Genomic DNA, 14,617 nt, shown 5'->3' with positions numbered 1-14,617 from the left:
TTATTTACAATTATTAAATATTTCCAAATGTATCTTCATTTTTTTTAAATTTCTGATTTGATATATCATGATGACAATGAACAATTATATCTCTTCCAATATTATGTATATTTCTGTGTAACATAATTCTTTTATTCTATATACAATGCTATAACCATATTAATCAATCCACTATCATATTATAAACATTAATCAAATAAATGTATACGTTCATTTGTATTTTTATGAAGAAAGGGTATATAAATTCTTATTTTTCTTGACCTGTTACTTGATTTTAAATCTTATAATACGCATTACTCGGTGGCCTCTTGCTTTGTTTACCAATAAATCTATATCTATTACAAAATCTCTCTTTTTTTTCAAATTGAACATAATTGTTCTTTTGTTATATGTTCGTATAAATGAAGCAGTGATCATGCTTTAGTTCATTACTTCATTGTTCTTATTCTTTGTCAGTAAATTAAGCTAAAGACAAGACTTTTTGTTTCTTGCTTAGATTTAAAAAAAAAAAAATCAAAAGAGAGAGTTTAATTTATGTTTTCTACCTCTTACAGCACAGTCATTAAAAATGAATATCTTCGCCATTTTCCAGAAATTCTTCTGAGGTCTGGCATGTTCCAAAAATTGAAGATGTTTAAAATTGGATGCTGTTTTTTTTTTTATTTGAACATATTTTATTGCATAGTACATACAAAAGGATTGGATACAAGTACTTTCAACTTAATAGATTTTCTCCTTGTTATGCAAACAATAAATACAATATGATTGTCATAACAAATAAATTGAGATAATTTACAAAAAAAAAATATGTTATACATGTTATATATATGAAAAGTATAAAGACACATACTCTGAGTAATCTATCAGACTTCTAATGTTACAAATACACTGATTACAATGTTCATTGATCAAGAAGCTTGCATGTTTATTAAATATTTTTAAAATTTTCATTCTACATATATCAAAGACATTGTTTTGAATTAGATTGTATTTGATTCTCGAATAAATTTCTGGACACTAGAAAAAAATTTGAATATTTGCATCGGTATACAAAGATTCTCGTTTCCACACAATAAAAAATGACTGTCTATTATATTTTGCTTGTTAAGTTGAAGAATAGTGCTTATTAATATAAGTCATTTCGTGGACATTCATATTTCTTGCATACAAAGAAAAAGTGATAAATGTCTTCAGTTTGGCCACAAGTACATTTGGGTGAGGAAATTACATTTCTCCGATATAGTTGGCTATTTAGGATACAATCATGTCTTAATTTAGTGTGAATAATATTCCAAAAAAAAGTTTTTCATATGAAAAATAAGAAGGTGGTTAAGAGGAGTGTGTAGAAATACTTTTTTAAATTGATTGATGTACTTTAATTCCCTTACTCCCAGATTGAGAAAATTCCAGTTGTTAATTACTTCTGGGACAAAGGATTTTTTTTTTAAGATTTCAAGTCTACATTTTGGAATTGTGTAGTTTTCTGTACTACGAATTTGTATAATGAAATGTTCCCTCGAGTATTCGGAAAAATCTGTTTTAAGTAATCAGGAACAGTGTTGTTATGTATTTTAAACATTGTACATGTAGTTAATTTTGCTTTTTTCCTTCTCTCTAAAAGAGGTTCCCATCTCGTTTCTGAATAGATCGATTCGCTAGAAACAAAAATTTGAAGACCCGTAATGATTCGTGTGGCAGTAAGCTGAACTTTTTCTAATTTTTCAATATCATACTGTGTACATCCATCCCAGACAACGGACCGGAACATATTCAAGATGAGGTCTAACAAAAGCTGTGTACATTTTAGAAAGTGTGTTACGTCCATGAATTTGAGTTTTTTTTTCCCGAAAGATCAAGTTTTTTATAAGCACTAAATACTATGCTATTAATATATTCAGACCAACTTAAGTCTTGTGAAAAAAGTAGTCCAAGATGTTATGCGTGGATATACACTCTATTTGATATTGTTGAAAATATATTTTTTGAAAGCTCATTTTTTTTAGTGTGAAGAATATAGCTTTAGTTTTTGAAAGGTTAAATTTTAGTAACCATTCATCTAAAACTTCTAGATCATGATTAGTATTTTAATGCAGTATTTATCCATTTGTTGTTTGAAACATCGACGAATGTGCATAATGTATTCTTTGCTATCCACTCGTTGATTATATGGAAAGTTAAATTGTATTGTTAGAGGCCTGTTCGATAGTAATTACAAATTTGTATCTAAGCATCATTTGAGTAAACCTTATAATTATAATAAACCCTCCTGCAGTTATAAGTAACATCTATAATTAAAATTACATGAAGTACAGTCAGAGCGTACCCAGGATTTAATCGTAAGTCATTCCTATTTTCCGTGAATGACAGTTTATATATATGTTTGGTGCTCTTTTTAATTATATTCAAAAACCTTATTCGTTAAAGTACATGTAATTCATCAACTGCTCAATAGCTGATCCGATATTTTTTTTAAAGAATTAAATGCTGATTTGCTTATGCACTGAAATCTTAATGCGTTAGCCAAAGATTTCTTTTCGTCTATTGTACATGTAATGGTGTTTATATATTTTATTTGACTTGGGTGGCAGTGATGGGGGTGCATGTCTGACATCAGTATTGTGAATCTTCTCAAATGATCTGTGATTTATTACTTGAAAGCACAAATAATGTTTTCAGAAAATTCACAAACTGAAATCATTTGGAAATCAATTACAGGCAATCAGAGCCCATTTGACGCTCTCTCGCTCGATCTTCATTGCGATTTCAGAGAAAAGTCTATTGTTCAGATGAAATCATTTTTTTGTACAAATGTTTAGTTAACGTTGGATACATAAATCACATATTAGTGTCATTCATTAAGGTATTTAGATAAGTAAGTTTATTGATATAATATTCGCAATTATATATTTTAAGCACATTGATGAAATTAGTCAATAAAGTAATTTAGGTTCTTTCGTAAAAATGTTTAAAAACGGTTTTAATTCACATGCAAAACAAGCTTGATTAGATTTATTTAAAAATTAAACTGACAAGAAATATACATCAGTGTTCGTTGATTCATTATATGTGTCTTTCTTAGCAGTTGGATAGACATGGACCGATTTGAAATCATGCTTAAAACACACTTAAATTACCACGTGTTTTTTCGTAGAATTACGTTAGAAAACATGTCTTTCTCTGCACCTGATTCTTTTAATTTTTTCTTTCCAAAGGTTACTATTTCACGTGGTCCCGAACACCTGATAGCTTTGGTGGATTTAGGAACTTTGAACAGGCAGAAAACTAATACAAGTAAAACCCACCGAGAACAAATCTGACATCCTTAGAAATTGGCAAATGGATATTCCATTCCAAACCTAACATGTGTGCAAAATATTAAGTACAAGCCACTGGACAAAAACATTCTCATCAATGATATTAAACCTTAATCCTTTTTCTTTAATTGCATTTTAAGAATAATTTTCATATAAAGATTGAAAATAAACTTTGCAGTCTGTTCTATTTGACACTAATACCTATTCATGGCTTTGTACGACATGCTCTACGGCTAAACGATACAAATTTCAATTTTCTGTGAAAGGTGGTGTAATGAAACTTTGTTATAGGTCAAAAATACCTCCATGTGGTGTGTTCTTTTGACACTGAGCCAATTATTATTCATAATTGTGCTGAATTCTATTTCACAACCACTGGGAAAGCAAATTCTTTCGATGTTTTCTTCTTCGGGTGCACAAATTTCACAGTTTTAGGAAAATTCGAAATGTTAATATGTAAAAACGGACAGTTAATGATATAAGTTTATGGAATTGATCTATGTTTATCTCGATGCAATCTATATTTGTCTGTATAAAACCCCTTTCAAAGGCTTTACACATTCCTTTTCTATAGATAAATTTATATTAACTCCCCATAATTTTCAATATACTTATAACTATAAAAACATCCTAAACAATTATGAAGAACTGTCATGTCTTGCACTTGATTTATTACATTTAATTAATATCTATTAACTTGTATTTCTATGGTACAATGTACAATTACTTTGATGAAAAATTCTTACCAGCAGGAAACATGTGGTCCACAGTCCATTATTGTCACTGAATAAAATTCTACGTCTCGCGTCTTTCACAGACTATGAAAATTTTCTCCTTTTTTGAAAAGAAAACTTTTTTTCTTTATTCACAATAAAATATCACTAATACTTTATTTTAGGTGTCAAAATATCTGACGATATATACCTGCATCAGGTGTATCTTAGGCTTCCTTTGACAGTTCTAAGATATAAATTTTCTACAACTATCACTGCTTCCTTTGTGTATGAGATGCAAACACCTGATGATACAATTTATTCAAAACACTGTAAAATCAGTTAAGACTCACCGTTTAAAAAGATTTTGTTTTCAATTTTCAGATGCAAACAAATGTATCCAATACACATTGAACTGCTTTCTTGATAAATAAATGCTGCTTTATTAATTACGAATATTCCTTTGAGGTTTTTACTGAGGCTAAATTGTTTTTACTTTTGCATCTACATGTATTTTCTTATCGACAATGTTCGTGCTTTAATTTCATTTATCAATATAGTTTTCTTTTTTTATTTTGTCACATTTGCTTTTCACTTAAAATGAAAGGCTTCTCAACTTTTATGAATCCTTAAAAGGAAAATATTTACAATGCAACTTCAGGTACTGAACCCTCATCAAGGCAGTACTAAAATTGCCTTTTTGGTGATTTCACTTTGTTCTAAACAATATTATCAGTAATCCTCATTGTTTTTGTGGTAAGTCCGAAGATGTGCATAATTTCTTTCTTGCTTGACGATCACTGTTCGTACAAATCTGTTATTATGGGGTGATGTAATTTTACCTTTATAGATTACTGAAAATAATTTTGCTGCTGTCCATACATTATATATTGATGAAACCAGCAGGTTCAATTGCTATGTCATCTAACAAAATTTATAACTTGTATCACTTGTATTTCTATGAATTATATTTCATGATATATTGTAAAATTTAAATCGTTTGTTACATTCACATTTTTATGATATTATGTAATATGTGAATCATTTGTAGCATTCATATTATTATGACATACTGTAATATTTAAATCACTTGTAACATGCATATTTTCATGAATATTGTAAAATTTAAGGAAAGAAACAAGCAAGTTGTAAGTACTTTTCCCCAGTCCTGACGTTTTTCATACTAATTGTTAGGCCATTATTTACACAGTCACTGAATTGTCGACGGATTTTTCCGTTGTTTCCCGATCATGACAAGGGGCACACGGCGGGTGTGACCGGTCGGCAGGGGATGCTCACTCCTCCATGGCACCTGATCCGAATATGATGTTTTAGAGGCCCGTGTTTGCTCTACTCCAAAATTTGTATTGTTTAATGGACTTTTGGTCTTGAATACTGTTCGTTATCTCCATACATTTCACAGGTCAATATAACATAGGAATGCACTTTATCTAGATTTAAAAAAAAAATATTCTGCTTTATTTTAATTCCAGTTTTATTGATGTTTTTAATTAGTTTTTCTTATTTGAAAATGTCGGCTTCAAAATTACAACTTTATATTCAATGTGTTTTGAGACAATTTTTAACAAATATAATATATATATCATTCATGCACAGGTCACTGAATCTTATCTACAAATATTCCATACAAGAGAACGTTCACTGGACCCTCATGCATATTGTATGAAAGTGTGTAAGTATATTAATTTTCAATTAGATTGAATTAATTTTCAGAAAGTTATTCTTAAGAGCGGAAATAGCGAGGGGAAACATCCACTCAATGCCACATTAGCGACATTAGCGCCACATTTTTGTCGACCCTCTTCAAACATGCCAAGGATTTTTAACATTTAACTGCTTCTGTCCGTGTGTACGAAGAGATTATTGTGTTTAAAGTGTGACATTGATCAAACGTTGTATTCATGTATATTGCGATATAATTTGGGAAAATGCAAACATCAAAGACCGATAACCGGCCACTGTTTAAAACCTAATTGATAAAATATTGTATCGAAAAAAGAGCAGCCAGGTTCATGTTTCTAGTCGTAATTAAGAGTCTCTTTAAATGGTTTCACGGCAGAAAATGGACAAAACGATAGCAGAATAAACAAAAAAGTTGCATTTGGTACCGACATAGACAGATATCTTACACGATTGAACTTGATGAACAAACAAAGAACGTGAGAAATCTCCATTATTCTAAATGTCAATTTGAGAAAAAATGGGGGTTTATTTACTCTTTTTACCATAATCTCTAAAATGAATTTATTTATGTACTCTCTAAAGCACACATTACACCACTAATGCATTGTTCAATATACCCATGAAAGCAACAATTAAAACGAAATAATTATTTCTTGTTTGTATTCCAGCTTATGGCATGTTTGTCTAAATGAAAATTACAGAAAATTAAATGTTTCATATTAATAAGCAATATTGATTAAGTTCTGAAAATATATTTCCTTAAAAAGTACGTCGACCCGCAATACTGATAATAAACATTCCGTCAGTTTGATATTCTTTTTTTTCAGAAGTTAAGTAGTACATTCATTTGATTTGAATGCATGTACTTGCATGAGGGGTTGAATAGTAAGGTTAAAAATCCCTTTTTGATGCAAATATTTTGAAGTTTAGACATCAGTTACATGTATATACATTGTTATATTTCCAAAAATGACCACTGATAGCTTAGAGTTGATAATTCAATCAGATTGAGATTCACTACATGTAGTTACATATGAAGTGCCATGCAATGCAGGGAGGTGCCTTATCTTTCCGAAAACTATCGCGACATGGGCTTTTTTAAATGTTTCATCCAAAAGAAAAGTTTTGTCTCTTTCATATCGTATGCCTAGTGGCTAACGACTGAATAATGATGTAACAGGTGAATATAACGATTACTGACCAATCTCCTTAATCCAGAAAAGAACACAGCAAACACAGGGACCGCTAGAAACATCAGATGTGGGATCAGGTGCCTAGGAGGAGTAAGCATCCCCTGTTGACTGGTACCGGTCAAGTCCACCATGAACCCTCTGTTTTTGATCGGATAAACAGATCAATCCGTAGTCAAAATGGTATAACAATGGCCTTACAATTGGTGGGAAATACGACCCAACGACAGGTTGTATTTGCAAACAAGGTCATTATAATGACCACAGAATTTTCTATATGCTGACTTTTAACGAGGAAAAATGAAATGCGAAGATAATTAACAGTGATCATAGTCAAAATTCCAGTTGAACAATATACATAATGAGCATAGCCAACATGGAAACAGAGCTGGATCAGGTGACAGGAGGAGTAAGCATCCCCCGTCGACCGGCACAATCGCTGTGTTCTCCTTGTAATGATCGGGTTAATGGAAAAATCCGTAGACAATTCAGTGTGAAAATAACGACCTGACAATTTATATGAAAAACATCAGTCAACATTCGACAGATTGTATTTGCACATAAGGTCATTGTGTTGACCATGAAATTGCAAAATGTTTACTTTAAGCCAGATTATTGATATCCTTGTGTCATCAGTTTATTTCTCAATAGCCTGCCTCGTTGTATAAATTGTTTGTATGTAGAACATCTCTTTTATCGAATCAACTGAGGCATATACTCCACATGCAGGTGATAACGGTATATTGCATAATAATATCACATTGATAATAGAATAGATGAAGATAACGAACAGCGATCGATCTAAAAAAAAAACATACAAGCAATACTAATCTGTGAACAGGCCGTAAAACGCGGACATCTGGAAATTCCAAAGATGGGATAAGGTGCCAAGGAGGATTAAGCATCCCCTGTCGACCGGTTTCACATGCCATAAGTCCTGTGTATTGATCAGATAGACGGAGTAATCTGTATTCAAATTTAGTACACAAACAACGGCCTAACAATTGATATAAAACATGTCAGTCAAAATTCGAACCCAATGATAAGAGGAAATGACGATAGAAAAATTGAAGTCATCAAAATTATCACAAATTTTAGTCGTCATTTTACCATCAATGCTTTCTCTAGTAAAAAAATCCAAATATCAAACGGACGTGTCAGACTCTGTAGTGTCGTTTATTTCGTATTCAGTGGGATATATTGAATCAACATAGGAATGAAACTGAATTTTGTTAATTCATAAAAAGCCGTCGATATATCTAAATGTTGAATTGAAGACCACAACAAGAAGTTCCTGAATAAATTATACTTCATATGAATACAAAAACAGGTCTGTTATGGGGCACAATTGGAACCATTGGAATTCCAACAGATTATTGGTAGACGTGGACTCGATCCGAAAACTACAGAGATCTTGTCAATGAGACACTCGAGCATCTTTTTACATCAACCTCGGAGTACTTGTGTTTAGAATCAGAATTTTTTTTAAAAACAAAATAAGTTTGTAGATGACCAATCCATTTTTACTGAAAAGCAGTTGTCTATCGAAAATCTGGTTCCCGTCTTTAATTTATCGTAGGGATTAGTTGTATAAAGTGTTGAAAAGTCGTACGTTTTGATACTACTGATTTTTGTAAAATTTTGTGATTTCAAATTTTCTAAAAGTTCCTTGGAGATTTTAATCATCTGAAAAATTTGATAAACTTATCTGATAAACACTACTTCTCGAATATTTGTTGTACAGTACTCCTCAAGTTTCTCCTTCACTGCTGTTAATAATGTCGTTAAGATAGTGGTTTGGTAGAGCATCTATCAGAACCCACTATGTATCTTTGTTTGTAAAGATTTTTATGACGTTTAGGAATCCAGTATAGGTATGGTGATTCAAATTCAATTTGATTGTTGGGAATATTAAGAAAAAAAATTAATGAGTATAAATTGGATTAGCACTTGTAGAATTAAATCCAAGATAGTTGGAAAGCTTGGACTACCGATATATTTGTAAGGAGCCTGCCTTTGTTCACAAATTGACCGTACTCAGAAAATGAGTATCAAATCAGTTGGGAGACATAAGCAAACGGCGGGTGTGACCGGTCTGCAGGGGATGCTCACTCCTCTATGGTGCCTCTAAATTTTGAGGTCCGTGTTTGCTCTGCTCCAATTTTGTATCGTTTCATTGGAGTTTCGAGATTGAATACTGTTCGTTATTTTCATATTTCATGCAAGTGATTGTGGAATATTATTGCATAAGTAGGGAAAATTGAGAATAACTAAGTATTTATAAGTAGGTCTGACCGGGCCAGGAGAATCTTACCTACCTGGCGAAGACTCTACCACTTGACAACCGAGGTGGTCAGTGACCATCAGTCACCAACAATGAAAAGATATAGATATCTTTCTAGAACCATCTAGTTATGACTCAATATATAGTATTTCAGTGAAAACGCAAATAAAACAAACATGTAAACAACAGTAATGTATAAATAACAAACAGAAGAGTAAAGATTTGAGGTTTCTCTTGAAATTAATTATGATGAAATATATCATATTTCACGCTGAAGGGCAGTGTCTGACAGATCCACAGCTGTGAAAATGTTGGAATCCTCAGCAAGTGTCAATGTCCAGGAAAAAAGCAGCATTGAGGATAAAGTTCGGAGAAGCAACAGACATTAAACCACTTCATTTTGCAATGTTTCCTAATTACATGAAACGAAAAGTTATGAATATATTTTCATTGAAAATTATATATGAAATAAATCATTTTGTTAAATTTTTTACGTGAATATTGTCTTCTTTTTAAAAGAAGCAAGGAAACAAAATGCACAAAAAATCGGAAAAATTGTACATTAACTTTCTTTAAAAAATTGAGATATATATATATATATATATATATATATATATATATATATATATATATATATATATATATATATATATATATATATATATATATATATATATATATATATATACAACTATGGTTTAATGCAGTCTGTAGCCATTTCTTCTTCATTTTTAGTTATTTCAAAGCTGCTATTCCTGTTGGTTTAAATACATCCATAGGTAAAATATTTCCAAATTTTACAGCTTTTGAAAAAATTCACTGTTTCTGAATTCATGCTAAGAAATATGTTTGTTTATTTTCTAACATGTCTTACTATAAGCTTACCTCTTTTCTGGAATACGTAACAATGTTAACAATTTGTACATGCGTTTTCTTTGTAAGTAAAATGAAAATTATTTCTTGCAAATAAGCTAAAAAGCACTGAATATTTTTTACTGTGGAGCCATCATTGTGCGGGGGGGGGGGGGGCACGCTCACACACGAATTTGCAACCACGCTAACAATTTTTTTCAAAGTATTGACTCATTGTGTCTTCAGAATACTCCTATGCATGTACGATACACACACAAATGGTTCGATTCCACAGTAATCCATATTTCATTTTTTAAGTTTACTGTTATAGTTTTATTTGTCGATAGAATATGGGCGAAGTAAACAGACACCGAGAGCACATCAATCGAGGGCTCGTTAATAGGTACTGTGAATAGGTAACATCTGTAGATAAGGTTACACTTCAATGGCTACCAAACGATTAGTGCGTTAATAACACAGATTAAAATAATATTTATTTGAATTATGATCTTTTAGGGCCTTGGGAAACCCTTTTATGTCTTATTATTGAATGTGACATCTTGGTTTATATGATTTTGTGGGCTTTTTCAGATAACAAAGGAAAAATACATAACTTCATAAATTACTACCACAAATGCTGTTGCAAGTATTACAAAACCCACGGCTATTTTAAATAACATTCTGCCTGGCTTGTTTTATTACTGAAACATATTTTCTTTGTATTGAAAGTAGGCAATTTATTGTATTGTAACGATTAATTTTATGGTTTCTTTTCATTTTTGAAAAAAAAAACCCATTACTTATTGATTATATTATTCTAATAATTATAATTATTTTAATAAGGAAATTAATCTTTGTTTAGTACTTAAAGATAAATTATGGCGTTTTATTTATGGTTTAATCATTTTACATTTTAATATATATATATATATATATATATATATATATATATATATATATATATATATATATATATATATATATATATATATATATATATCTATATATATATATATATATATATATAGAGAGAGAGAGAGAGAGAGAGAGAGAGAGGATATTCAATGTTTTGTAGATGTATATGGAATTTATTTCACGAGTGGGACAGGATTTTTGATATTTTCACGAGTGCGAAGCACGAGTGAAAATATCAAAAAATCCTGTCTCACGAGTGAAATAAATTCCATATTCATCTACAAAACATTGAATTTTCTGTTTATTACATTTTCTTTGATTTTTCCTTTGCCTCTGTCTTCTTTTAACACAGTGTCATAGCTTGACGTCATAGTTGAGCGGTTGAGACGTCATAGCTTAGCAGTTGTGAGATTGAAAAACATTACTTAGCATGGATTTTAGCAACATATTTGGGATGAAATTTGCAGTTTTAGCTCTACCAAGATGGTTAGTTACTATCTCTATCTTATGACAGGCCAGAAATTATTTTTTACTTACTTTGATATCCTTTCACACTGTGAGAGAATATCATTTTGGTATCCTTTCACGCTGTGAGAGAATATCACTTTTATTCAATTAATAAATCACAGTATTTCACTGTTGAAAATGTAATATATATATATATATATATATATATATATATATATATATATATATATATATATATATATATATATATATATATATATATATATATATATATATATATATATATAACTATCAATATCTTATATTATTATACAATTGGCTGGTAAGATACAAATTCGCGAGAAAATTTAAGATTGTATATTAATTTCATCATATATTTGGAATAAACATTATTGAGGAATAAATTCAGCATGAGGTTGGATAAAAATAAGTATAAATTCAGATAATTTCTGAGCCAGTGCTACGTTTTTAAAAAATTTAAAATTGATTGATTGATTGTATGACGTTTAACGTCCCATTCAAGAATTTTTTACTCATGTAGAGACGTTACTGTATGCCGGTGAAGAGCTTCAAATTTAGACCTGTACTCGGCACTCAGGGTCATTGAACAGTGATGGTTCTTTAATGTGCCCACGCCTTTCGTGACACGGGACCTCGGTTTTTAAGTTCTCATCCGAAAGACCCGTGACTTTCACTTCTAGTGCCGGGCGCTTGACGATGGAACAGTCATTACCTATGTTTACGTCTTAGGCTTGACGCGGCGCGGCGAACGAGAATCGAACCTGGGCCTCCCGATTAGGAAGCGAGCGGCCTACCACGAGCCTACCGTGACCGTTAAAATTAAAAAGGAAAATTTCATTTACCCATCAGTAAAATAAATATAAACAAGTACCTTTTCATATGTACTTGTTTCATACCAATTGTAAGGCCTTTGTTTTTATACTAAGTTTCACTACAGAATATTCCATCTACCTGATCAGAACGCAGGGCTCACGCCGGATGTGACCGGAAGACAGGAGATGCTTACTCCTACTAGGTACTTGATCCTATTTCCGGAATTTCCGGGGGTTCATGTTTTACGCCCTCTTTGCAGATTTGTATTGTTTGTAGAATTTTTTGAGATCGATCACTCTTCGTTATCTTTATTTTTTTCATATTAAAATCAAAGTTCCAAATTCATTTTCAAGTACAAATACGAGTTGGTTTTTTTTTATTACGTTCATGGACAATGATATTTTTGTTCAAATGATAGGTTCTAGATATACTTATTGTATACCAAATTATTTGTTATGAAAATCCAAGTCAGAATAGTTTGGTTTTTATTGTTTGAATTTAATATTTTTGTAAAAATCGCGGTTTTAAAGATCGCAGATAGTGCACAAAGCCTAGCGTTAAAATGCCATTAACTTTTAAATAAAGTGTTCTGATTAATTAAAATGATTATATTCTTTATAAAACAAGTCAGAGCTTAACAAAAATTAAATGTGTTGCAAATTAAGCGGCTATCGTCATTTTCTGATATCTTTAATATCGTTTAATATACAAACAGTGAAAATATTCAGTAAAAACTTCAAGAAATATGTTTCAAAAATTGACAAAATATTCGACGCCGGACATGTCCAGTCATAGAATTATGTTTCAATATGGTTAAAACAACGTCAGAGACAAAATATTTATCCAAATAGCTTGAAATTATTGGAATATATTAAGTTCATTGATTTGAAATTGGTATATACGATTTTTAAACGTTGTGTACAATTTCGAAGACACTACAAGAAGTGGAAACCACCGTTATTTGATGAAAATAGCATATTCCTATTCAGGACATTGTTATAAATCTAGCATAACGTTGGATTGGGCTGTGCAGCCTATGTATACGAAGTGTTTATATTGATAGCGCTCGTAAATTATCGTTTATTGTTTTGAATTTCAAAAATTAAATCAATTATGATCTAAACATAAATATTATTGCACACATTTGGCAGGGTGGCATAATAAAGAAAACAAAGCGTGTGTTCATGAATATGTGATAAAAATTCAAAATCCGTATTTTTTACACTACCATGGAATTAGTTTTACGTCAGACTGGGCCGTGCGACTTGCATATCCACAGTTTTACACCCGTAACTTTCGTAAAATAGTGTGCATTGTTTTAATTTTTACATGTTTACTAAATCATGGTCTATATTAAAATATTATGATACACGTTTGCCATGGCGGACTTTATTAAGATAATTATAGCATTTGTCCACGAACTTTATGGAGAAACATGTTTCCCTTTTTTCATTCATTAGTATATGTTCTCATCTCATATTTCGGAATATTGGATACATCATGATTATATCCAACTACACTTAGGCCATAACGGTGTGGAATCTTTCGTTTTAAAATTATTTTTAATTTTTTAAAAGTTAACCCCTGCCATTCCACCCATTTCTTACCTTTTCGTACTTGATACTGCAGTTTAAACGTCGGAAGTGAATTTAATGAGAAGCACGTTGGTGCCTCGAACTGAGTGGGACCGGAATTAGCCATAAATATTCCGTAATTTGTTAGAAGCCATGATCTGCGAAAAGCGCGGTTATATATGCTTAATTTATTCAAATATTCAACACCGAAAACGCCAACAACCAACCTTTGTAATAAATCAACGTTAATGAGCATAATATTTGTTTAATTAATAGATTTAATTCACTATTTTCTCAAGTGGTATTATCATTTTCTTTTTAATTATGCATCATTTTTATGTTTATTCTAAAACAAATAAAATATTTTGTCAAATTTTATTTTCATCAATCTCTGTTTGATTGAATACACACAACCTTCATTTCTACAAGATATCACATTTCTGTGTATTCAATATTATTGTAATCCCTTATTAGAGCACAAAATATTCATAGCTGTTTTGAAACGGACATAATTGCTTCAAAATGAGTAATTGTAATGATTTCAAAGTCCCTCGAGGTTCCAGGCTCCAATTCTATTATGTATCTGCCCAACATATAAAAGTCAAGGTTATTTAAGCCAATAGACACCTGTTAGTTGAACGACCTCTTACAAAAAGACCGACAGAGAATTTGGACACTGGACAAAGGTTGCGATTCATACACATGGTAGAAAAGTTTACTTTCGACATCAAAAATGGAACAATTAATCTCTATTTGGGCGGAGTGGTTG

The sequence above is a fragment of the Saccostrea echinata genome, unplaced genomic scaffold, assembly GCF_033153115.1.
Source record: "Saccostrea echinata isolate AGI-Se365-2 ecotype Australia unplaced genomic scaffold, CSIRO_AGI_Sech_v1 ptg000008l, whole genome shotgun sequence".
Lineage (NCBI taxonomy): Eukaryota > Metazoa > Mollusca > Bivalvia > Ostreida > Ostreidae > Saccostrea > Saccostrea echinata.
The sequence above is the reverse complement of the archived record's forward strand: the minus strand, read 5'-3'. Positions refer to the sequence as shown.